The following is a 27,941-nucleotide window of genomic DNA, read 5'->3' on the forward strand; positions in this document are numbered from 1 at the left end:
ATAACACATATGGAATCATGTAGTAACCAAAGAAGTGTTAAACAAATCAAAATATATGTTATATTTGAGATTCTTCAAAGTAGCCACCCTTTGCCTTGATGACAGCTTTGCACACTTTTGGCATTTTCTCAACCAGCTTCATGAGGAATGCTTTTCCAACAGTCTTGAAGGAGTTCCCACATATGCTGAGCACTTGTTGGCTGCTTTTCCTTCACTCTGTGGTCCAACTCATCCCAAACCATCTCAATTGGGTTGAGGTCGGGTGATTGTGGAGGCAAGGTCATCTGATGCATCCCTCCATCACTCTCCTTGGTCAAATAGCCCTTATACAGCCTGGAGGTGTATTTTGGGTCATTGTCCTGTTGAAAAACAAATGATAGTCCCACTAAGCGCAAACCAGATGGGCTGGCATATCGCTGCAGAGTGCTGTGGTAGCCATGCTGGTTAAGTATGACTTGAATTCTAAATAAATCACAGACAGTGTCACCAGCAAAGCACCCCCACACCATCACACCTCCTCCTCCATGCTTCACGGTGGGAACCACACATGCAGAGATAATCCGTTCACCTACTCTGTGTCTCACAAAGACACTGTGGTTGGAACCAAAAATCTACACATTTAGACTCATCAGACCAAAGGACAGATTTCCACCGGTTTAATGTCCATTGCTCGTGTTTCTTGGCCCAAGCAAGTCTCTTCTTCTTATTGGTGTCCTTTAGTAGTGGTTTCTTTGCAGCAATTCGACCATGAAGGCCTGATTCACGCAGTCTCCTCTGAACAGTTGATGTTGAGATGTGTCTGTTACTTGAATTCTGTAAAGTATTTATTTGGGATGCAATCTGAGGTGCAGTTAACTCTAATGAACTTATCCTCTGCAGTAGAGGTAACTCTGGGTCTTCCTTTCCTGTGGCAGTCCTCATGAGAGCCAGTTTCATCATAGCGCTTGATGGTTTTTGCGACTGCAGTTGAAGAAACGTTCAATGTTCTTGACATTTTCCGGATTGACTGACCTTCATGTCTTAAAGTAATGATGGCTGTCGTTTCTCTTTGCGTATTTGAGCTGTTCTTGCCATAATATGGACTTGGTCTTTTACCAAATAGGGCTATCTTCTGTATACCACCCCTACCTTGTCACAACACAACTGATTGGCTCAAACGCTTTAAGAGGGAAAGAAATTCCACAAATGAACTTTTAACAAGGCACACCTGTTAATATAAATGCATTCCAGGTGACTACCTCATGAAGCTGGTTGAGAGAATGCCAAGAGTGTGCAAAGCTGTCATCAAGGCAAAGGGTGGCTACTTTGAAGAATCTCAAATATAAGATATATTTTGATTTGTTCAACACTTTTTTGGAGACTACATGATTCCATATGTGTTATTTCATAGTTTTGACGTCTTCACTATTATTCTACAATGTAGAAAATAGTAAAAATTAAGAAAAACCCTTGAATGAGTATGTATGTCCAAACTTTTGACTGGTACTGTACATGTCTACCTCAATTACCTCGTACCCCTGCACATCGACTCAGTACTGGTACCATGTGTATATAGCCAAGTTATCGTTACTCATTGTGTATTTATTATTATTCATGTTATTATTATTTCTCTTTTTATTTCTCTTTTTTTCTCTCTGCATTGTTGGGAAGGGCCCGTAAGTAAGGATTTCACTGTTGGTCTACACATGTTGTTTATGAAGCGTGTGACAAATACACATTTATTTTATTTTATATATTAACACAGACTTTTTTTTCTCATGTAACTTTTTTTTTGGTACCATCAAAAGAAAGAAGAAAAGTCAAGGAACTTTGAACAACTGCTTGAACCTTTTAATTCTGCTGTAGGCTATTGCCTAACTTTAGCCAATGGAAAGGTACAGACAATCTGTATTTGATCCCATAGTACTGTCTTTTGCTCTTTTCTATCAAAACAATAAAACCCTGTCTCCACAAAGAACTCCTGCCTGCGTGGTTATGTGAGTCATGTCAAATACATGTCTTCGAGTCTTGTGTAAACATAGCATGAGGCCTCTGAAACTGAAATGACCTTTCGCAAGCGAGCAGAGCCTGTAGTCGAGGGCAACAGATACAATCTCACCGAGAGCCTTATGACTGTAATAAAATCATAATGCGGGCTAAATGAAATCATACTAACCTGGCATAGAAGCCAAGGAGGCTTGGTGTACTAGAAGAGAGCCAGTGGGTGCCCAGGTCAATGGAAAATTAACTAAGGCCCAGTGAAATACTGAGAAAGGTATTTTGGTTCTGGCTGATAAGGCCACATACATTGAGCTCATTCATTTCCCTCTAGTCTACTCTATTTGTGTTTCTACCCTTACGGCAAACCACAAACAAGTACACGAGATTTACACATGACACATCAGCATTTTCCTATTTTCAACAGAACACAAAATGAACATGGCATTTTCACTGGTACAGTAGTACAAGGCAGGATTGGGGTCAACCAAATGCTGGATTTCGGGTCCAATGTAGAATTGCCATGTAAAAATAAAATAAATGAGGGAACGTATTTATATACATTTGTAAAGGGTAATGCTGTATGTGTTGCTGAGTGTTGCCGTGGCTCACTAGCCTTTAGGTCAAGCTAGAGGTCACCCACTCGGGCTGTGTCCCAAATGGCACCCTATTCCCTATATAGTGCAGTACCTTTGACCAGGGCCCATAGGGGTCTGGTCAAAAGTAGTGCATAATATAGAGAATACAGTGCCATTTGGGACACAATAGATGTGCATTATTAACGACCCCCAAGCTACTGTTTCATTTCATTCCATCGCTGCTGGCTGGTGCAATGGCGCTCTCTATATCAAGAGCGACATTTCAAATGCATTTCCACACCCAGGCACGAAGGTGGCCTTATTGAAGCTGCGTTTTCTCTGAATCACATGCCTTTCATAACAAAATGTGATGAAATCAGAGGCCAAGTGTTCTGACTCAACAGTGGTCTGCCATTAATGCTAGGCTATACCATGAGACAGAGCACAGCTTGATCTGGATACACTCAGTACTCATACATAAAGCATGGACCAAAACAGCAAGGTGCTTTTGGCTTGTTGTTAAACTCTGTTTTACCATACAAGATGAAGGTCTGATCATCAAAACAGAGGAATTTGGGGGTTTCTGGCTCTCTCTCACTCATTATTTCTGACAGAATCCCTAGGCTTGTGGTTAAAAGCAGTATAGTTCCCCAAATATATAGCTATTGTATTCAATAGATGCTCAGATCCAATAGTCTTTAAAACTGGGTTTTCCTTTTCTTTAATTTGAAAGAGTTTACATTTACTGGCTAGTATTGAACGACTCTGACTTCACAGATGTTGGTCGGTGGCTGTTGAAGACTACAGAAAGGTGTCAGTGTGTGGAATGATGTAATGATATACACTCAGTGGTCAGTTTATTAGGTACACGTTGACACCAGGCAGGATGGGGCCTTGGACTCATGATGCTTACACCAAATCCTGACTCTGCCATCAGCATGACGCAACAGGAACCGGGATTCGTCGGACCAGGCAATGTTTTTCCACTCCTCAATTGTCTAGTGTTGGTGATCGCTTGCCCACTGTAGCCGCTTCTTCTTGTTTTTAGCTGATAGGAGTGAAACCTGGTGTGGTCGTCTGCTGCAATAGCCCATCCGTGACAAGGACCGACGAGTTATGCGTTCTGAGATGCCGTTCTGCACACCACTGTTGTACTGCGCCGTTATTTGCCTGTTTGTGGCCCGCCTGTTAGCTTGCAGGATTCTCGCCATTCTCCTTCAACCTCTCATCAATTAGCTGTTTTTGCCCACAGGACTGCCTCTGACGGGATGTTTTTTGTTTGTTGCTCCATTCTCGGTAAACCCTAGTCCCTGTTGTGCGCGAGAAGCCCAAGAGGCCGGTCGATTCTGAGATACTGGAACCGGTACCATACCACACTCAAGGTCGCTTAGGTCACTCGTTTTGCCCATTCTAATGTTCAATCGAACAGTTACTGAATGCTTCGATGCCTGTCTGCCTCCTTTATATAGCAAGCCACAGCCATGTGACTCACTGTCTGTCGGAGCGAACCAGGGTGTGTAAATGACTAAGTCTTTCTGTAACTGTGGTACAGATGAAAAGGTCTCTAGTGTGGGTAGTAGGATTTGTTGTTGACTCCATATTGACTATATATGTGTTTTAGATGAGCTCAGCATTAGGTGTGGGTCCTCTTGCTGGCTTGGCGTGTCACAGCCTGTGGGATTCCCTAATGAGGATGCTGCTTTAAAGTAAACAGTTCTATGGTTTTACACATAACTTTACACCTGGCACCTTGTCCTCTGTCTGTCATACTCATATTGCTAACAGTTAATACGAGTTAGTTGCTAATTGGATGCTTTCCAAGCTGTATTTAGGAGAGGGATGACTATTTTGACTGAATTGTCCTCTGTGATTCAGCTAAGCTGACATTAGTGGGTAGCTAGATGTAGATGTAAAGTGGCTCAGCGTGATTGATTCTCCCCCACACAGCATTTTGAGGTTTTGGAGTCTAAAAGGGTTGTCTGTGGTCAGGGGATGTCACTTAGGAGCCTGGAAACAGGGCAGGGACAATAATCAGGAAAACAGGGCAGGGACAATAGTCAGGAATCAGGATGCAATTATCTGGGACACTTCCCATCTGAATCTCTGTGAGGATTTCCCTTCTCAGCCCCCTCACAGTCCCACAGCCTCACTGGCAACCATAAGGCCCTGCCTGCCTGCCTGCAGGAAAGGGGGGACTACTAGAGTGGAGTGGTGGGGCTGAGGTCTGTGGTTTAGCCAGCGTTTCCACTCCCTGCTCATATGATTGCCTGTGAGTAACCAGGGCCCTGAGATCGAGCAGCGGCGAATAGAACAGGCCCCAGAACTGCATGCGGAGTACGAGTACTATGCAATGAGGGCTGTACAATCCATGTCGAAAACAAAAGCAAAGGTAAAAAAGACTATTCAGAGACACTTTACTTGACTAGCACTTTGACACATTTGACAGATTGATATGAGTCTAGCACTTTGAGATCAGTCAAAAGTCCATTTGATATCTCTCATGACAAGGTCATTCAAATGTTGTATAATAACTAACTTAGATGTTAACTTTACATTAAGTAAAGTAGTGGGGCTTGCTTTAGGTCTTTAAAAGTCGTTTTGTGGTAGTGGAAGAAGTTTTAAAAGTTTTACTTTACTATTTAAAGCAAAGCAGCTACATATAGTCAAAGTTAAATTGAGTAAAATAACCTTATTACTTTGGGTTGTGGGGCAGTTAGATCACACATTTCATCAGAAATAGCTACACTTGGACCACTACATTTTCATTCACTCTCCTACTAGAATACCACAGTATATGCCAACTGTCATAATAGAGCACAGAAGACAATGAGTCATTGTTGAAGTTTTAAATAAATAAAATACATATTACAACGTATTCAGGACGACAGGGGGATGTTCATGTAGTCCTCTCTGGACTGGAGGGGGATCAGTGGGAAAGGTGTTACAACCTTCCCTCGGAGCACCTCTGCCCCCAGGGGACACACACAAGTTAACTGAGCATAGCATACATACACACATTTACATTACATTTACGTCATTTAGCAGACGCTCTTATCCAGAGTGACTTACAAATTGGTGCATTCACTCACACACCTGATTCCATTTTCTCTGTTCAGTTTTTCCATGTTTCAGTTTGTTCAAGTTTTTTTAGGTTTTCGCTCTCAAAATCACACTTTTTAAATTAAAAACAAGAACAAAATGTGATGTTCTAAGTCTACAACAATGCTTAAACCACATCAGGAGACCTTTTTTGAGGTATGGGAAAAATAGAATACATTTAGATTTTTGGGTGTAGTTACCCTTTAATGCAAGTGAGCATCAGCAAGACATTTACATTTTAGTCATTTAGCAGACGCTCTTATCCAGAGCGACTTATAGTTAGTGAGTGCATACATTATTTTTTTTATTTTTTTCATACTGGCCCCCCGTGGGAATCGAACCCACAACCCTGGCGTTGCAAACGCCATGCTCTACCAACTGAGCTACATACATAGAGACCATTGTTGTTTGGTTAGCCATGTTTCTGTTGTGCTCATGTGATTGCAGAGTTTGGAAAACAAATGGCCATTGGATTGATGCAAATAATCATGATATCATTCTTTCAGGTAAGCATAGGCTTGAGAAGGTTTTTGGGAAAACCTTTCCATCTCTACCAGAAAAAGGTTATCATAAGCATGCTACAAACTGCTACACAAAGTTTAGACACACCCACACACACAGACACAGACACAGACACAGACACAGACAGACGGGCATTCCTGTGCCATTTCAGAAAGTTGCAAGAAAATACGAATCACTGATGCTGACTGACTGAACTGAATAGGCTACACAACTCTTATTCAAATTAAAATGTCTAAACTACAGTTGTTGCAGGTGAACTGACAGTTGATACTCATGTACCTCCAGAGTGGCGCAGTGGTCTAAGCACTGCATTGCTGTACCACTAGAGATCCTGGTTCGAATCCAGGCGCTGTCGTAGCTGACCGGGAGACCCACACTACATTCTCTTGCAACAACTCTGGTGGACATTCCTGCATTCAGCATGCCAATTGCACACTCCCCCAAAACATGAGACATCTGTGGCACTGTGTTGTGCACAATTGGCCCAGGGTAGGGGAGGGAATGGCCGGCAGGGATGTAGAGCATGGTGTTTGCAACGCCAGGGTTGTGGTTTCAATTCCCACGAGGGGCCAGTATGAAAAAAAATAATATATATATATTAAAAAATAAATGTATGCACTCACTAACTGTAAGTTGCTCTGGATAAGCGCGTCTGCTAAATGACTAAAATGTAAATGTGTTATTATGCCTAAGTAGATGTTGGCAAAGAACTCCCTTCAGGTTTATATACCAAAAAAGCTGCAGATTAGGAGCAGCGGGCAGACCTCATCTTGCAGCAGGCAGACAAATACTGAACAAACATGCAAGACTTTACTGAGTTACAGTTCATATAAGGAAGTCAGCCGATTGAAATAAATAAATTAAGCCCTAATCTATGGATTTCACATGACTGGGAATACAGATGTTAATGTGCGTGGATCAGAAAACCAGACAGTATCTGGTGTGACCACCATTTGCCTCATGCAGCACGACACATCTCCTTCGCATAGAGTTGATCAGGCTGTTGATTGTGGCCTGTGGAATATTGTCCCACTCCTCTTCAATGGCTGTGCGAAGTTGATGGATATTGGCGGGAACCTGAACACGCTGTCGTACACGTCGATCCAGAGCATCCCAAACATGCTCAATGGGTGACATGTTTGGTGAGTATGCAGACCATGGAAGAACCGGGACATTTTCAGCTTCCAGGAATTGTGTTCAGATCCTTGCGACATGGGGCTGTGCGTTATCGTGCTGAAACATGAGGTGATGGCGGCGGATGAATGGCACGACAATGGACCTCAGGATCTCGTCAATCTCTATGCATTCAAATTGCCATCGATAAAATGCAATTGTGTTTGTTGTCCGTAGCTTATGCTTGCCCATACCATAACCCCACCGCCACCATGGGGCACTCTGTTCACAACGTTGACACCAGCAAACCGCTCGCCCACACGACGCCATACACAGGGTCTGTGGTTGTGAGGCCGGTTGGATGTACTGCCAAATTCTCTAAAATGATTTTGGAGGTGGCTTATGGTAGAGAAATGAACATTACATTCTCTGGCAACAACTGGTGGACATTCCTGCAGTCAGCATGCCAATTGCACGCTCCCCCAAAACATGAGACATCTGTGGCACTGTGTTGTGTGACAAAACTACACATTGTAGAGTGCCCTTTTATTGTTTATTATTTACCTGTGTAATGATAATGCTATTTAATCAGCTTCTTGATATGCCACACCTGATAGGGTGGAAGGATTATCTTGGCAAAGGAGAAATGGTCACTAACAGGGATAATAAGCTTTTTGTGCATATGGAACATTTCTGGGATCTTTTATTTCAGCTCATAAAAAATAGGACCAACACTTAACATGTTGCCTTTATATTGTTATTCAGTGTATTTACAGTTGAAGTCGGAAGTTTACATACACTTAGGTTGGAGTCATTAAAACTTGTTTTTCAACAACTCCACAAATTTCTTGTTAACAAACTATAGTTTTGGCAAGTCGGTTAGGACATCTACTTTGTGCATAACACAAGTAATTTTTCCAACAATTGTTTACAGACAGATTATTTCACTTACAATTCACTGTATCACAATTCCAGTGGGTCAGAAGTTTACATACACAAAGTTGACTGTGCCTTTAAACAGCTTAGAAAATTCCAGAAAATGATGTCATGGCTTTAGAAGCTTCTGATAGGCTAATTGACATCATTTGACTCAATTGGAGGTGTACCTGTGGATGTATTTCAAGGCCTACCTTCAAACCCAGTGCCTCTTTGCTTGACATCATGAGAAAATCAAAAGAAATCAACCAAGACCTCAGAAAAAAAATGGTAGACCTCCACAAGTCTGGTTCATCCTTGGGAGCAATTTCCAAATGCCTGAAGGTACCATGTTCATCTGTACAAAAAATAGTACACAAGTATAAACAGCATGGGACCACGCAGGCGTCATACCGCTCAGGAAGGAGATGCGTTCTGTCTCCTAGAGATGAACGTACTTTGGTGCGAAAAGTGCATATCAATCCCAACAGCAAAGGACCTTGTGAAGATGCTGGAGGAAACAGGTACAAAAGTATCTATATCCACAGTAAAACGAGTCCTATATCGACATAACCTAAAAGGCCGCTCAGGAAGGAAGAAGCCACTGCTCCAAAACCGCCATAAAAAAGCCAGACTACATTTTGCAACTGCACATGGGGACAAAGATCGTACTTTTTGGAGAAATGTCCTCTGGTCTGATGAAACAAAAATAGAACTGTTTGGCCATAATGACCATCGTAATGTTTGGAGGAAAAAGGGGGAACCTTGCAAGCCGAAGAACACCATCACAACCGTGAAGCACGGGGGTGGCAACGTCATGCTGTGGGGGTGCTTTGCTGCAGGAGGGACTGGTGCACTTCACAAAATAGATGGCATCATGAGGAAGAAACATTATGTGGATATATTGAAGCAACATCTCAAGACATCAGTCAGGAAATTAAAGCTTGGTCGCAAATGGGTCTTCCAAATGGACAATGACCCCAAGCATACTTCCAAAGTTGTGGCAAAATGGCTTAAGGACAACAAAGTCAAGGTATTGGAGTGGCCATCACAAAGCCCTGACCTCAATCCTATAGAACATTTGTGGGCAGAACTGAAAAAGCGTGTGCGAGCAAGGAGGCCTACAAACCTGACTCAATTACACCAGCTCTGTCAGGATGAATGGGCCAAAATTCACCCAACTTATTGTGGGAAGCTTGTGGAAGGCTACCCGAAACATTTGACCAAAGTTAAACAATTTAAAGGCAATGCTACCAAATACTAATTGAGTGTATGTAAACTTCTGACCCACTGGGAATGTGATGAAAGAAATAAAAGCTGAAATAAATAAGTCTCTCTACTATTATTCTGACATTTCACATTCTTAAAATAAAGTGGTGATCCTAACTGACCTAAAACAGGACCTTTTTTACTAGGATTAAATGTTAGGAATTGTGAAAAACTGAGTTTATATGTATTTGGCTAAGGTGTATGTAAACTTCCGACTTCAACTGTAGTTTAAATTTTCATCACCTTTTGAACAGCATAGTCAGAACTACACATTTCCGATTTTTCCACATTTAGCTCTATCAGAGTTATACAGCAAGTAACTGCATGCTTTTCATGATCAGTAAATATCAATTTATCATGTATTTTCATATAGTTGAGGGTAGCCTATTCATGTGGCATGTAGCCAGCTAGCTAAGCAAACAACGTGTAATTTAGCTTGCTTCATCAGAGATTAGGCTTTTGGAAAGAGCTTAACATTGGCAATGTTGTCAGTCGGACTACTGTCATCACCACTATAGATGGCAGCAAATATAGCCATCTAGTTTATCCCCCGAAAGTTAGCTTGTTAACTAGCCATATTGATGTCATCTGTTATTAGCTAGCTAGCCAATTTGATGTGGTCCATCAATCAATGTAGCCGTGATTAAACACTCTTATAAACAATGTTGAAAAGGGGATAATGTTAGCTAACTTCGCTAGTTAGGCCTACGTTGGTTGGAGAAAAAAAGTACATTAGGTCAATTTACCACTATGTTTAGCCAACTGTACAAAGTTTCTACCAGTAGCTTGCAAAGTAAACATTATCAGCTAATAGTACATCGGCAAATGCACCCTTCTGCTGCTTGTGACTTGTGACTTGTGACGGCCGGCCGCCCAACAACCTGCCCGCTTGACCCTATCCCCTCCTCTCTTCTCCAGACCATCTCCGGTGACCTTCTCCCTTACCTCACCTCGCTCATCAACTCATCCTTGACCGCTGGCTATGTCCCTTCCATCTTCAAGAGAGCGAGAGTTGCACCCCTTCTCAAAAAACCTACACTCGATCCCTCCGATGTCAACAACTACAGACCAGTATCCCTTCTTTCTTTTCTCTCCAAAACTCTTGAGCGTATCGTCTTTAGCCAACTCTCTTGCTATCTCTCTCAGAATTACTTTCTTGATCCAAACCAGTCAGGTTTCAAGACTGGTCATTCAACTGAGACTGCTCTTCTCTGTGTCACGGAGGCTCTCCGCACTGCTAAAGCTAACTCTCTCTCCTCTGCTCTTGTCCTTCTAGACCTGTCTGCTGCCTTTGATACTGTGAACCATCAGATCCTCCTCTCCACCTTCTCTGAGTTGGGCATCTCCGGCGCGGAGATCTCCCAGAGTCTGTTGGAAAGCAGACTGAACCAGGTTTTTGTCTAGGATTTTGCCTGTGCTTAGCTCCATTTTGTTTCTTTTTTATCCTGAAAAACTCCCCAGTCAAATCAAATCAAATTGTATTTGTCACATGCGCCGAATTCAACAGGTGTAGACCTTACAGTGAAATGCTTACTTACAAGCCCTTAACCAACAATGCAGTTTTAAGAAAAATAAGGTTTAAGAAGTATTTACTAAAATAAACTGATGTAAAAAAAATAAAAAAATAAAAATAAAAACTACAAGCATACCCATAACATGATGCAGCCACGACTATGCTTAAAATATGGGAAGTGGTACTCAGTAATGTGTTGTATTGGATTTGCCCCAAACATAACAGTTTGCGTTGGGGCGGCAGGTAGCTTAGTGGTTAAGAGTGTTGTGCCAGTAACCGAAAGGTTGCTGGTTCTAATCCCCGAGCTGACTAGGTGAAAAATCTGTCGATGTGCCCTTGAGCAAGGCACTTAACCCTAATTGCTCATGTAAGTCGCTCTGGATAAGAGCGTCTGCTAAATGACTAAAATGTAATGTATTCAGGACAAAAAGTGAATTGCTTTGCCACAATTCTTTCAGTATTACTTTAGTGCCTTGTTGCAAACAGGATGCATGTTTTTGAATATTTTTATTCTGTACAGGCTTCCATCTTTTCACTCTGTCATTTAGGTTATTATTGTGGAGTAGCTACAATGTTGTTGATCCATCCTCAGTTTTCTCCGATCACAGCCATTAAACTCTGTAACTGTTTTAAAGTCACCATTGGCCTCATGGTGAAATCTCTGAGCGGTTTCCTTCCTCTCTGGCAACTGAGTTAGTAAGGACACCTGTATCTTTGTAGTGGCTGGGTGTATTGATACACCATCCAAAGTGTGACTAATAACTTCACCATGCACAAAGGGATATTCAGTGTCTGCTTTTTTTTATTTTATTGATAGGTGCCCTTCTTTGTTTGAAATTCACTGCTCGACTGTGTGACCGTACAGATAATTGTACGTGTGGGGTACAGAGATGAGGTAGTCATTAAAAAAATCATGGTAAACACTTTTGAGTGAGTCGATGTACTTATGTGACTTGTTAAGCAAATATTTAGTCCTGAACCTATTTAGGCTTGCCATAACAAAGGGGTTGAATATTTATTGACTCAAGACATTTCAGCTTTTAATTTTTATTAATTAGTAAATATTTTTAAAAACATAATTCCACTTTGACATTATGGGGTATTGTGTGTAGGCCAGTGACAAAAAAATATCAATTTAATCCATTTTAAATTCAGGCTGTAATACAACAAAATGCGTAAAAAGTCAAGGGGGTGAATACTTTCTGAAGGCACTGAAGGTTACTCCATTGGCCCACAGCAAAAACTTTTTCAAATGCAATTTTCTTGTTGTCTGCTTGTTTTAATCAATTACAAAACTACATTTAAGAAAAGTACAACATGTTTAAAGATTACTTTTCAACATTGCCTCTAACGTTCTCACTACTTAGAAAAACATAATATTGTAGGGCTTCCCTCATGCCCCTTTTCATGATGGTGCTAGCAGCCACGTGATTAAGTGAGTGCTAGCTAGCAACCAACCGGAACATTAAGCTAGCCAAGACCAACAACACAAACAAACGGACTATACAGCTAAAAGTATTGAATGGAGTTACAAACAGACTATACCTGTGCTGAAATGTTTTCCACACACATAGCTACCAGGACCCCACATTTCCCACTCTCCAACACCAAATAGCCTAAAGCCACAGGACTCTTCTCACAGCCTCTTCTTCCCTAATGGGAGCATTGGGAACATTTTTGACCTGTGAACAACACAGTAACTTTTCTGCATATTTGGTTATTTCTGTATAACAAAAAATCTACGATGAAGTTGGCTCTTTTACAATGCGGGTCAATTGGAAATAATGTTTGTTTTCCCCTTTTTGTGGGCGTGGTCGAGGGGAATTCCTTATTACGTGAATATCGGCTCTGAGTATTGTGAGTGTACCTATACGTTTACCAGTCAAATTGCCAGGGTTAGAGGTTCCAAGCCCTTTGTATTAATTTTATTTATATGGTTTCTCCTAGGATTTCTTTCAGCAGCGGTGGCAAAGTTACCATCCTGCACATTTTGCCATGGAGCGGAGAGAACATTTTACAGTTTTAAAGCTAGTATCCTACAATCCGACACATTTGACCATGGCCTATGCCGTGTTCTTATGCTAACTGAGTCAAACATTATAACAAAATCAATGGGGGTCTGAATAACGAGAAGTCGGAAGTATGTCGAAAATGTAAAGTGGGGACTCTTGCTTCGCAAGCCCCACTATTAATGCTGTTCATTAGAAAATAACTATATCAGTCATCTCGTCACAGTGCTGGGAGCGTCATCCTGCTAGGAGCAGGAAATCCATGGAACTGTCTGTGCTTTATCTGAGCTTTGATTGATTTCCTCATCTCTTCCTTCCTCCTAGCTCCTTCCCCTCGGTCGCCACAGCATCGGACTCCCTGTCACCCATGAAGCTGGGTCGCAAACCAGGAAGGAAAGGGAAGCAAACACTTTGTCCACATAGCTGAGTGGGTAAGGACGGATACATGAGAAATGTCCTGGAACTGAAGGAGTTCATCCAGTGTACAACTTTAATAAAGACTAGTCAGCTTGGTTGTACAGTATTAATTCCCAGTTGAGAATTAAAGATTGATTGATGGAAGGGATTTGATATCCACTAGATGCCAATTAATGCACTGATATGAATAGGTTATGATATACTTCAGAGAATACAATTGCTAAAATATAGCCGTACTGTTACTGTAGTTCCCATATACAAGAATTAACTTATAAAGTCTCACAAAGGAAGTACAAAGGGGAAAGTGCATGTCCACTTTTTGCATACCGCCTCCTCTCCTCCCCCCAACCCCATTCTTCGTATTACTTCAGGCTTATATCACCGTCATTCCTTATACAATAATTAACTCCCCTTGCCCAGATGACTGCTACGGTAGTGGCAGCCATTTCAGTACACACAGGCTTGTCATGGGCCTCTCACTCCACCGGGTTACCACCTTAATTTTCTTCCACTCTGCTCACCACTCTCTCTACTCAGCCTAACTAGCTCCACCTGTCCCTGCTCTGCTCTGCTCTAATTACTCTGCCAGCTGCGCTGCATTACCCACTACCTCTCCCAGTATTTAAGGCCCTGTCTTTCAGCTCTCCGGTGTCAGATCGTCTGCAAAGCTCACACCCGGAACCTGTTTGCTCGCGCTTCTGGCTCACCCTGGTTTTGTGACCCCGGACCTGCCTGTTTTTTGGATACTCTTCTGCCTCAGGAGATCCAGACCTGCTTCTGCCATCACGACTCCTGACTACTCTTCAATCCCGGTAACTCTGACCAGCCTTCTGCCTTGCTACTACGTATTTTGGATTTCCCTTGAACTGTACTGCTGCCTGGTTTCATTCCGCCCTGTTGTGTCTGTGTCTCCCCCCCCCAGGACTTCTGGACCACCCACCACCGGCTTCATAGGACGCATCGCTGCCACTGGGGGGGGCACAGACCCAGCGCATTGGACGGGATCCCTGTTACCCCTGGAGCCTTCATTCACTCCCTACTTCCCTTTTCCCTTAAGTTTAATAAACTTTCTGGTGTGACGCAATTGTGGTCCTCTGGTCGTCTGTCTGAACCGTGACAGTACGATCTGACCATTATGGACTCAGCGCACACTTTCCCCGACATGGAAACCGATGAGCATGAGCAGCAGTTCCAGCAGCAGCAACAACAACTCGCCATGATCATTCAACTCCTCACCAACCTTACCCCAGCCAGTCTGCCCACCAGCCCAGCCCCCGAGTTACCTGCCCCGGTCATTGCAGCCGCTGCTCCGGAACCCAAGATTGGAAACCCCGAGCGGTTCAACGGCGATTCAACCCAGGTCCGGCCATTCCTGACTAGCTGCCGACTTCAGTTCTCCTTGCAGCCAAGGACCTTCGCCACGGAGGGGGCTAAAGTTGGGTATGCCATCACTCACCTGACGGGCCGAGCTCGACTCTGGGGAACAGCAGAGTTCGAACGTCAAACCCCCGCATGTGCAACCTTCGACCTGTTTGCTGAGGAGATGCTGAAGGTGTTTGACCTGGATTCACCCACCGCAGAGGCGCCTCGTGAACTGTTCAGTATTCGACAAGGCAGACGTACAGTCGCAGACCATTCCATCGACTTCCGAACCCTGGCTAGACGAAGTTCTTGGAACACACCATCGTTGGTGGACGCGTTCTTCCATAGTTTGGCTGACTATATCAAGGACGAGTTGGTCTCCCATGAACTGCCTTCCACTCTTGATGAAGCCATCGCACTGACTGTCAGGATCGACAGAAGGATACAGACCCGTCGTCGTGAGAGGGGGCGCCAAGGTCCACCTACTACCGGCATTCGGAGAGATCCGACTGGGCTCCTGTCATCTACTGCCACTCACCCAGGTCAGCTTGATCAGTCTGAGCCTATGGAGATTGGGCGAGCCTCCCTCACTCCTGCAGAGCGCCAGCGCCGCTTCACCTCAAACCTCTGCCTCTATTGTGGAGGTGATGGACATCGTGTGGTAACCTGCCCTTTAAAGGGCCGAAGCTCACCGGGCATAGGGGGAGTCCGGTTGAGTTCAATGACCATCCAGTCCTCCGACCGCAAACCCCTGCTGCAAGTTCACCTCCGCCTCTCTGACTCTACTCACACCCTGGCTGCTCTGGTGGATTCTGGCGCCGAAGCCAACATAATGGACATCAAGCTGGCACGCCAACTGGGACTGGAGAACCTCCGTTTGACACCTCCTATTCCTGCCCGGGCACTGGACGGACACTTACTCGGATCGGTCACTCATGTCACGGCCCCGGTCTCGATGGGTCTGTCCGGAAACCATCAAGAAACTATCCAGTTTCACCTGCTCCCCTCTCCAGGCCAACCCCTCATCCTGGGTTACCCATGGCTCCGCCGGCACAACCCTCAGCTCGACTGGGTGACCGGGGTGATCAGGGAGTGGGGAGAGGACTGCCACCGAACCTGCCTGCTTGCTGCCGCACTACCCCCTCGGCCAGTACCTACTAACTCCGCTCCTGACCTCTCCAATGTCCCAGAATGCTACCATGGTCTCAGAGAGGTGTTTAACAAAGCAAGAGCCACATCTCTGCCCCCTCACCGACCGTACGACTGTGCCATCGACCTCCTCCCTGGAACAGCTCCTCCAAAGGGTCGTCTTTATTCGTTGTCTGCTCCTGAAAGAAAGTCCATGGAGGACTACATCAATGGCTCTCTGTCCGCAGGATTAATCCGTTCATCTTCATCTCCTGCTGGTGCTGGCTTCTTCTTTGTGGGGAAGAAGGACGGATCTCTTCGCCCCTGCATCGACTACAGGGGACTCAACGACATCACAGTGAAAAACCGTTACCCTCTGCCTCTGCTCACCTCTGCTTTTGAGTTGCTCCAGGGAGCCACTGTTTTTACCAAGTTGGATCTCAGAAACGCTTACCACCTAGTGCGGATCCGGGAGGGAGATGAATGGAAAACCGCATTCAATACACCAACAGGCCACTACGAGTATCTGGTTATGCCTTTTGGCCTCACCAATGCTCCTGCTGTGTTCCAGGCTCTAGTGAATGATGTACTGCGGGACATGTTAAACAAGTTTGTCTTCGTTTACCTGGATGACATCTTAATCTACTCCAGAAACCTGTCTGAACACACCCGCCATGTCCAGCAAGTCCTTCATCGTCTTCTGGAGAATTCCCTCTACGCCAAGGCAGAGAAATGTGAGTTTCACGTCAAGACAGTGGCCTTCCTGGGGTACATAGTGGCAGAGGGAAGTATCCAAATGGATCCTGCCAAAGTATCAGCAGTCACTTCATGGCCAGTTCCGGAGAACAGAAAGAAGCTGCAACAGTTTCTGGGGTTTGCTAACTTCTATAGGAAGTTTATCCGGAACTACAGTACCGTTGCTGCCCCTCTCACTGCTCTAACCAGCACCAAGCAACCCTTCACCTGGACCCCAGCAGCCGACAAAGCCTTCAGTACCCTCAAGGTGAGGTTCACCTCCGCTCCCATCCTCCAGATGCCTGATGTGGACCGGCAATTCATTGTGGAGGTGGACGCCTCGGATGTGGGAGTTGGTGCTGTGATTTCTCAGTGGGCTGCGGAGGATAGGAAGCTCCATCCCTGTGCCTTTTTCTCACGTCGGTTGTCCCCCTCTGAGTGCAATTACGACATAGGGAACCGTGAGCTGCTGGCTGTGAAGCTTGCCTTGGAGGAGTGGCGTCACTGGCTGGAGGGGTCCACCATTCCATTTCTCGTTTGGACCGATCATAAGAACTTGGAGTACATCCGCACGGCCAAACGGTTGAACTCCAGGCAGTCCCGCTGGGCCCTGTTCTTCACCAGGTTTAATTTCACTCTGTCATACCGGCCTGGATCACGCAACACCAAGCCAGACGCCCTCTCCCGTCAATTCCAGAAGGATGACACCCCCTCCAAGGACCCTGTGTCGATTCTGCCAAGTCCCTGCATCGTTGCAGCTCTGACCTGGGCTGTTGAGGAACAGGTGCTGGAGGCTCTCCGTAACCAGCCAGGTCCCAGCACTTGCCCAGCTGACCGCCTTTTTGTCCCCGAAGACCTGAGGTCCCAGGTCGTTCAGTGGGGACATGACTCCCGCCTAGCTTGTCACCCTGGCTCCACCCGCACTTACAACCTGCTCGCCCAGAGGTTCTGGTGGCCCTCTCTGAGGAAGGATGTACGGGAATTCGTCCAAGCCTGCCCCATCTGCAACCAACACAAGTCGTCCTGCCAGCCCCCAGCCGGATTGCTGCAGCCCCTGCCTGTGCCCAGACGTCCCTGGTCTCACATCGCCCTTGACTTTGTCACGGGGCTGCCCCCTTCAAGTGGCATGACCGTCATTCTCACCATCGTTGACCGTTTCAGCAAGATGGCACACTTCATTCCCCTCCCCAAGCTCCCAACCGCCAAGGAGACCGCCCAGGTGGTCCTGGAACACGTCTTCCGGATCCACGGACTGCCAAAGGATGTAGTTTCTGACCGTGGTCCACAATTCTCCTCCGCTTTTTGGAAGGAGTTCTGTCACCTGCTGGGAGCCACAGTCAGTCTGACTTCCGGATTCCATCCCCAATCCAATGGGCAGTCAGAGCGGGCTAATCAGGAGCTCGAGAAGGCACTGCGATGCATGACTTCACGCAACCCCCACTCCTGGTCGCAGCAATTGACATGGGTGGAGTACGCACACAATTCTCTGACCTGCTCTGCCATCGGTATGTCCCCTTTCCAATGTGTTTATGGATACCAGCCTCCTCTATTTGCCAGCCAGGAAGAGGAGGTTACTTGCCCATCTGCACTTGCTTTTGCCCGTCGATGTCGCCGCACCTGGTCACAAGCCCGAGCCACACTCCTCAGATCCGTTGCCAGCTACACTACCGGGGCCAACCGTCGGAGAATTCCTGCTCCCACCTACCATGTTGGTCAAAGGGTGTGGTTGTCATCGAAGAACCTGCCACTCAGGGTGGAGTCGCAGAAGCTGGCACCTCGGTTCATTGGCCCATTCCCTATCATAAGAGTGATTAGCCCAACTGCTGTCCGGCTCCAACTGCCTAATTCCCTGAGGGTGCACCCCACTTTCCATGTGTCTAAGATTAAGCCCATCCATGAGAGTCCGCTGGTCCCTGCTGCGCCTGGTCCTCCTCCTCCACGGCTCGTCGATGGTGGTCTGGTTTACACCGTCCGCCGCCTGCTTCGGTCCAGACGGAGGGGTAGGGGTCTCCAGTACCTCATTGACTGGGAGGGCTATGGACCTGAGGAAAGGACCTGGGTGCCAGCTAGTCGGATTGTGGATAGGACTCTCATCACCGCTTTCCACCAACGGCATCCTGATCAACCTGCAATCCGTAGGGGCCGCCCCAGAGGGGTCCCTAACCGTCCGGCCCGCTCGGCTTCCTGTCCTGTGCCTGATCCTGTCTCGGGACCTGTCCCATCTCCCGACCACGGCCCTCCGGCTTCCTCCGAGGATGAGGACGTTCACTCGGACCGTTCGGAGGAGTTCTAGCCCTCCTCCGGCTCCCCTCCTCCCGCCCGGCGTGGTGTTGCTCTTGGGACTTCTGGGGCCGTCCCTTGGGGGGGGGGTTCTGTCATGGGCCTCTCACTCCACCGGGTTACCACCTTAATTTTCTTCCACTCTGCTCACCACTCTCTCTACTCAGCCTAACTAGCTCCACCTGTCCCTGCTCTGCTCTGCTCTAATTACTCTGCCAGCTGCGCTGCATTACCCACTACCTCTCCCAGTATTTAAGGCCCTGTCTTTCAGCTCTCCGGTGTCAGATCGTCTGCAAAGCTCACACCCGGAACCTGTTTGCTCGCGCTTCTGGCTCACCCTGGTTTTGTGACCCCGGACCTGCCTGTTTTTTGGATACTCTTCTGCCTCAGGAGATCCAGACCTGCTTCTGCCATCACGACTCCTGACTACTCTTCAATCCCGGTAACTCTGACCAGCCTTCTGCCTTGCTACTACGTATTTTGGATTTCCCTTGAACTGTACTGCTGCCTGGTTTCATTCCGCCCTGTTGTGTCTGTGTCTCCCCCCCCCAGGACTTCTGGACCACCCACCACCGGCTTCATAGGACGCATCGCTGCCACTGGGGGGGGCACAGACCCAGCGCATTGGACGGGATCCCTGTTACCCCTGGAGCCTTCATTCACTCCCTACTTCCCTTTTCCCTTAAGTTTAATAAACTTTCTGGTGTGACGCAATTGTGGTCCTCTGGTCGTCTGTCTGAACCGTGACAAGGCTTGGGAATGGAACTCTGATGAAACACTCTGTAATGCGGCATGTCAATTCAATAGAGGGTCCTACACCAGGGTCAAAAATAATCTTCCTCTACCATCGGCACTCTCTGTTTGATTCAAATTGCAGGCCTTGTTCGCTTTTGACAGTTGAATAAAAGTATTTTATTTTCTTGTTGGAAACTCCGACTGGGGAGAGTTAGTAAAGCGCCACATGATGTAACTCCAACATAATCACATACACTTAATGAAACGACAGAGGAGTGTTTTGTGAACTGTGGAGAAGTAGGATTCTGAAAGGTGGGTTGAAGCCTGTGATAATTTGCACCTTTCTTTTTCCTGATAAATGAAGTAGAAGTTTTAGCAATAGGAGGTAGAGGTCAATTATGTGGAACATCCATCCCTATTATGAGGAAACATCCTGTTATGAGGAAAAACTCACCAACCTGCTGTTACCTCACAACATAATTTCACTGAACTTCTGTGTTTAAACAAAGAGGCAGGGTGTAACTGTGTTAATGTCACTGACGTGGTATTCACTTTATCTCCCGGCTTACCTTCTTCTTTGTTCCAGCCTCCTTGTGTAGAACACTTCCAGACGAGTAACAACAGAGTAGGATCAGATGGGTTTGGGTGTCCTCAAGGGACCTGCTCAGACCACTGTCATGTGATGCGTTCTTGTAACTCAGTGTGACTTTCCTGAAATGTCTGTGAGATCAGGATGGTTGTACGAGGCTAGAGGATGATGGTGATGATGAGTATTTATCACACCAGACACATTCAGATTGTCCATACAGATGCACCACAAGCCAGCACAGACAGTGAAACCTGTATATTATTAACTACAGTAACATGCCTCGGGCTAGTCTGGTAGTGCAGCAACCTCTCAACGATTAGTTTTGGGAAGAGAGGGAGGAGGGCCCCATTTAAATATTGAATTGCTGGTTGCATGTGTTGATAGTTACTATGGTGACTTATTTGCTCTGGCTTTTGTTTTTGCTCCCGGTGTGTCGACACAGTTCCTGTTGACGGTGAGGGAGAGGTTGAGCAATCCCCCAGGCAGTTGCGTAAGCTGCCCCCCTTCACTTTCAGGTGCAAGCGAGTGAGTCTGTCTGTGTGGCTGAAAGTCAACCCTCTTTTAGGAATGTGATACGTGTCAGAGGAGCGGGACTGAGGTAATGCCATGGAAATACTGCTCCAGCCCCACTGGCTGCACAGACAGGCAGACACACAGACAGGCAGACACACAGACAGGCAGACACACAGACAGGCAGCACAGCACAGGGGAGGTTGCGCAAGACCCAACGCCTGCTGTACAGTGGCAGGCAGGCTCACATAGGGGAGAGACGTAGACAGAGAGAGGGAGAAAGGTAGACAGAGAGGTAGAGTCTTACCAAACTTGATGCATATAAATCAAACAGGGTTTATTAAAAATACACACAAACAAATACAAGAACATGTTTCAGTATAATACAATACGCAAAAAATCAAGATATAGATTTATCAATAATGGCTATTAATGCCGAAAAGGCTTTCGACCGTCTTGAATGGCCTTTTCTATTCAAAACTTTGGAAGCTTTCAACTTTCCAGCTAAAATCATGCATTTAATAAAGCTGTTGTATAAATGTCCTAAAGTAAAAATATACACAGATAATACATTATTTGATGAAATTGCTTTAGAAAGGGGCACAAGACAGGGATGTCCCATCTCCCCCCTCCTGTTTGCACTGGCAATTGAACCGCTTGCAGAGAGAATTAGACAGGACCCAAATGTAACAGGTATCAGTATTGGTAAATATGAATATAAACTGAACTTATATGATGATCTCCTGATTTACCTGACCATTATTGAAAACTCAATGCCCCCTTTGCTAAAAATATTTTCTGAATACTCAAAGAATATCAGGATATATGAATTAATGTGGGAAAAACAAACAAATGAATGGCAATAGGACAAAAAAAATAAAAATAATAATACGATCTACAGCAATCCTTTAAGTGGACCACAAAAAATATTAAATACTTAGGATGCTTAATAAGTGACAACAAACATCAAATATATAAAGATAACTTTATTCCATTACTGAAAAATATGAAATGGAATGATCTTCCCATAAATCTTACAGGTAGAATAAACTTCTTTAGAGTTTTTGTATTTAGTTTCGGTAATACCAATTACCTCACCGAAGTCATTCTTTAAAAAAGTATACTCTGTCATAACAGACTTTATATGGGCAAATACAATTCATAGAGTAAAAAGGAAAGTTTTATATCTTCTTAAGTCTGAGGGTGGTTTTAACCTTCCAGACTTGGAATTGTATCATCTCACTACCCAAGGCTTTTACTTGTGACATATAGTTAAATGCACTAAAGAGGAACAATGGGTACATATTGAAGATGTGCATGCTCATCCCCAGAATGTTTTAACATGTCTATTTTCAAAGGATAAAGCTAAGAACATTAACAACTTCATAGTTAAGAACACTATAACAACAAAATGGAGAAAGAAAATGAAACGTATTCTACAAGAACCAATATCACTTCCTAAAAACACAACCGTATGGAACAATCCTTGGATAGCTTTTCAGAATTCACCAATAAATTGGTCCACATGGAAAACTAAAGGCATAGAAACCGGAAATGACTTGGTAACAGGAAATACATTTATTTCCATGACAGAATTAAAAAGTAATTTTGGACTGACCAATGTGTATAGTTTCAAATACATGCAACTTAAAAGTTACATATCACAAAATGTTGATTTGAAATATTTTGGACATCAGAGCATCCTTAAGGGGAATCTTATCTGAGTCAGAAAATGATGCTCATATGATAGAGAAGATATACAAAACCTTGCAGAGAGCATATTCAACTGACAATCTCTTCGGAAAAAAATATAAACTATTGGAACAAAACTTTTAAAAAAACTAATGTTGGCACAAGATGGAGGGAAAGTTGGAGCATAACTAACTAAATTACAGTTAACGAAAATGTACGCTTAATCCAGTATAAGCTAATGTATAGAATGTATTGTACAAGAGACAGAATTCACAAATTCTACAGCACATCGGCAAAGTCATGTCTTAAGTGTAAATAATAACTCAATAACCATGCTTTCTGGGAATGCTATAAAGTCCGGAAGTTGTAGGTGGAGCTAGAAAGTTGGCTGTCAGAAGTATTACAATGTAAACGTACTTTTAATCCGTCTGTCTGCATATTTCAAGACATGGCATATGGGGGTGTAGTGAGATAACCGATGGGTTGGAAGATTCTCTTTTCATCACTCATCTTGAAAAAACATATACATAAAATTTGGAAATCAATCAATCTGCCATCATTTACACAATTGATGGAGTTGATGTTTGTATGATGTTGTCGTTTGTATGTGTATGTTTTGTACTGTTTTTATAAAAGATAAAATAAAATCTTACAAAAAAATGAAATGCTTTGAGATCTGTGTCATCCTTATATTGAGTCATTAAACCAATTTCTCCCTTCAACTCGAAAGTATTGAACTACTCACTTTATATTCTCTCAAGACTCTTGTCTCCATCATCAGGAGGATACCATGGAGATGTAGTATGTAAACTCTGAAGTTGGACAGGTTTGATTGGGTGCCAACCAAGAGTAACGCCTACAACAACAAAAAAAGTACAACAAATTACTAAACAATTTCACCCAAAGCGAAAGGGAAGAGCCTCTCTGGTGTCGTTGGTGACTCTGTGGTTTCCACGAAAAGGATGTGCTGAGAGGCAATTCTGGGTTTCTCTGCTCTTTCTGTAAAGATTGTGTCTGAGAACATCGGTATTCCCCTACACACACATGCACACATGCACACGCAAGCACGCACAAACACATACTCTGACAGAGCTTATTGTGGAAGGGAAATCTCTTTGCAAGTTCCTCTTGCTGGAAAAAGTGACAAGCTGGGAAAGGGGGTGTACGAACGTCTGAGAGCGGGTCAGAAAGCATTAGCTACTCTTTCCCAGAAACACAATGTCATATTGGGTGAACAGATTACCCAGTTTTTGTCCCTCTTAAGGACATTTCTGTGTATTTTGCTGACCTTTAACAGAAAACGGTTTCATTAATACGTAGACAGAATACATGATATTGGTGTACTTTTAGAGACATTTCAATCTACTCTTTGCATAAAGTCATCATATACTATAATTGCTATCTGCATCCAGAGGTATTTCAATGTCAACAACATCATGTAACTTTTGTTGCTCTTGTTTTGACTCCAAGCCTTTGTTCGAGTAGTTATGCTCTTCTGTGGGCCTGATCTTAAGATGGCTGTCTACATGTGTGTGTGTGCACGTATGTGTGTGTGTGTGTTTGCTTGCGTGTGTGTGTGCATATTTTACAGGATACGCGTGAGTCATACAGAAAGCATATGGGGGGACCTGGCTGTAGTCATGACTACGGTGTAAAGCTGCCAGTAGAGGCCCATGGTTTCACAGTGCTGTGTGCATGTGTGCCGTGTGTGCCAGTAGAGGCCCATGGTTTCATAGTGGAATGGTTGTGTTGAATTTTACACAGCCATTCCCTCAACGTTAAACTCTAGTCACAACTCCAGTCACAAGTTTACTAGATAATATTATTCACCCACAATAGGGTTGCTTCTAACAATGTTGCAGAGGAATGATCTCCAATGTTGCAGAGAAATTGTGTGTGTGTGTGCATGTTTACATATTCTAGCTGCTCTCTTTCCTTCTGTTCCTATTGGAGAAGCTGTGGATGCACTTGAGACACATTTAACTGAGGTTTTTGTGTTGTTTTCTATTTCTATTTCTCTCCATGCATATAGCAAATACTCAGATCCATCCAGACAGAAGTGGTGCCATCCTTTTCTTCACAGAGTGAAAACGTTTATATACAATCAAAGGTAAGAGACTATATTTTTATTGAAGATATGAGATGGAAATGAGTCAAATCTATAGTTGATTTATTAATACGTATTACTGTACATGCATGTATAGCTACCTATTTATAAAACATGTGCTACTAGAGATGTGATTCTGAATACAATTAATCTCTCAGCCCATTCATGGGAACGAATTTCTGAGGTCTACAGTCATGTGATGTATCCAATTACCCATTCAGTTCTTCCTGAATGCTCAACTGAGAGTGGTCTCACTGATTCTCAATCAGAGCGGGAGAGAGGGAGAGGGAGAGGGAGAGGGAGAGGGAGAGGGAGAGGGAGAGCGACATTGTTGAATGTGATACCCCATAGCCATGCAGTGTGAATTGGCATGACACCCTATAGGCCTACTCTGAGAGAGGTGCTCAGTTTGACGGCCTGTGTGTTCATATAGATCCAGAGACTGTGTTACTAAGACCCTTATAATATAATATAATATAATATATCAGTGTGATACTCAGTGTAAAGCCTTATAGACTGTGTCCCAAATGGCACCCTTCCACTACTTTTGACCCTATGGGACCTGGTTAAATGTAATGCACTATATAGGGAATAGGGTGCCATTTGGGACTTAGCCTTACAGATTGAGAGACAGTGTTTGATACCTCTAATTTCATAGCCATCTGTGGGCCATCTCACTGAACCCTACAGTGTGACATGTGGATTGACGTTCATTTTTACTCCCGTCTGTACTGAGGAAGCCAGTGTTTACACATTCTTGGCCTGGGACTTTGTGTTTCCCATGGAAGAGAGAGCTGTGGCTCAGTAGTGTGTGTGTTTGTTATTGTGTGTGTGCGCATGTTTTTGCGCACATTCTAGTGAGAGAGTGTGTGTGTCATTTTACGGTGTGTTGACCTCTCACCTCCTGACACATCTGACTTCCAAGTGAAGCCGTTCCCAGAGCAGAGCATGTCAAAGACTTCCCGGATGAGCTGGGGTCAACATGTTATTCTAGCTAGGTTTGTGATCCCGTAACCATCAATCCCTGAGCTTACATAACAACAAAAAACAGAGATGTTCTGAGTGGCCTACTCTGCTGTAATATAAATAATAATAATATGCCATTTAGCAGACGCTTTTATCCAAAGCGACTTACAGTCATGTGCGCATACATTTTTACGTATGGGTGGTCCCGGGGAACGAACCCACTACCCTGGCGTTACAAGCGCCATGCTCTACCAATTGAGCTACATTACATTAATGTAATGTTTTGGTGTTATTGACATTGGTTGTTTCATTTCCCCCTTCATTCAGAAAAAGGAGAATAGTCCATGATGAGAGGGGGGGGGGGGGGTTCTATCCTTCTGCTTTGTAACATGAGGACAATCCCATTCCCTGTGGGCCACACCACAGAGCCTCCAACATCCTCCCAATGACACACAATGAGGCTGCTTTATTGTCACAAAAGCATCTTTGTCACATGCTAATGGTTAGCGCTCGCCTAAGATATCTTCCTTCCAGTTGTGTCTTATCCCCGACAGTTAGGGCCATACAAAGAGAGAGCCTGAAAAAGCGAGAAAAAAAAGCGAGGCAAAAAAAAAGAGCCTGTCTGAAAAACATTGTGTCACATTTCCCTGTTCCAGCCCTGAGGTAGTAGTGTAGTGTGCTCAGACAAGACAAGGGTGGCGTGACCGCAATCAGGTAATTACATCCCACTGGACACAGACGTCAATTCAACGTCTATTCGATGTTGGTTCAACGTCATTTCATTGAAATGACGTGGAAACAACGTTGATTCAACCAGTGTGTGCCCAGTGGAATTACATAGCCTCTAGCCAGTTTGAACAGGTTTGTGTTTCTGTCCTTATTCTGGTACTAGCATAGCCCCCAGGCATTGATGTCACTTAGGTTCTGATATTGAAAGACAACTGGTACATTTTGCTCTCTTCCATACAAATAAAATAGTGTACATTCAACTTCTCATTAATGATAAATGCGTAGGCTTGGGACTGTTTTGAGTGTAAACCAGAGCATACGTATCCAGAGTAATTCACATTTTTTAAAATTATGATTATATTTTTTGGTCATTTAGCAGATGCGCTTATCCAGAGCAACTTACAGTTAGTAAGACAAACATGCACTAATCCAGTGTTGACTGTACATAGAAATTACCCATGATCAACAGCTAAACAATAAGGAACCACAGTAGAGTAGTGTTTCATATTCCCCAGGCGAAGTAGACCTGCTGCTTTTTATTTGAAAGACTACATTTTTATATCTCCACATCTAAGCACAACAGAAGCTTGGGTTACGTTAGTCAGACTGGAAGTAGAGAGAGATTCTCAAAGGATGATGTCATTCTTTGTAATTGACACCTCAGTGTGGGCCATGCACTAGCATTGTGCTTCTCCGGCTGCATACGCACACACACACACACGCACACACACACACACACACACACACACACACACACACACACACACACACACACACACACTCTGCCTTTGGTCTGGGTTGAGTTCACAAACAGAAACACAGTAACTTCATCATGTTATGGCATCATGCCAGACCTGGTAGACAGGGAATTCAAACCATATTCCCTGTCAGAGAGAATGGACTGTTTGGAGCCAATTGTTATTTACCATGTATTGCTATTGCCAATTTGTTATTTGTCGTATTATCCAACCCCTCCCACTTTTTTATAGTAAAACAAGTGATTACACTAAAAAACACTATTCACTTTATGGCTCGGCTGCATTTCCTGCATCCTCTGAGGCCTCATCCTGCTGCTGTATGATACTACAGTAGTTGGTCAGTGTTGTGCAGAGCAGTGTTGGATTCCTTTCATTAAAGAGGCTTTGGGATTGTTCCAGGTCCTCCTCCTCCTCCTTCTCCTCCTCCTCCTCCTCCTCCTCCTCCTATTGCCCAGAGAGAGAAAGGCCGGATGGGATGACCGGGGCCTGGAGGAGGGCCAGGTCTGCTGTTAATGGACCATTGTCTCTCAGAGGCCAAAGTTCCTTGATAACCTGCACAGTCACAGACTGACACACTAGCAGACCTAGAGCTAGATGGAGAAGGATCAGAGTGATATCATAGGCCTCCAGATTCTTCTGAAGGTAGAACTGCACTAGAAGCAAGATGGAACTCTCAGTAAATGGAAATGAAAGATTAGAACGGTTGGCTTACCAAGTGTACTACCTGGTCTTATTTTCATTTCTTTCATACTTGACTGAATTCTAGTCTTAGGCTGTGCACTTGTACCATTGTTAAATTAATGCGAGAAAGTGAGGAAGTGCACACTTCAGGAAAAAGATGGAGAATCGAGATGCAGCCGGACTCATATCTGTCTGACCGGCCGCTTAGGCCTGTGCCCGTTGCTCAACATCCTCTCTCCCGGGTCATGTGAAAAGAG

At 44.5% G+C, this 27,941-nt stretch overlaps 1 long non-coding RNA gene across 1 annotated transcript; it reads left to right on the forward strand.

Moving 5' to 3' along the window:
- Window positions 1-4,742: 4,742 nt before the first annotated feature.
- On the forward strand, window positions 4,743-24,554 carry LOC311133678. The gene is made up of 3 exons (XR_014613617.1): window positions 4,743-4,944; window positions 13,320-13,426; window positions 24,476-24,554. It is a non-coding gene; the product is annotated as an uncharacterized lncRNA (long non-coding RNA).
- Window positions 24,555-27,941: the final 3,387 nt, after the last annotated feature.

This window comes from Coregonus lavaretus, assembly GCF_964263955.1.
Source record: "Coregonus lavaretus genome assembly, chromosome: 8".
Taxonomy (NCBI): Eukaryota; Metazoa; Chordata; class Actinopteri; order Salmoniformes; family Salmonidae; genus Coregonus; species Coregonus lavaretus.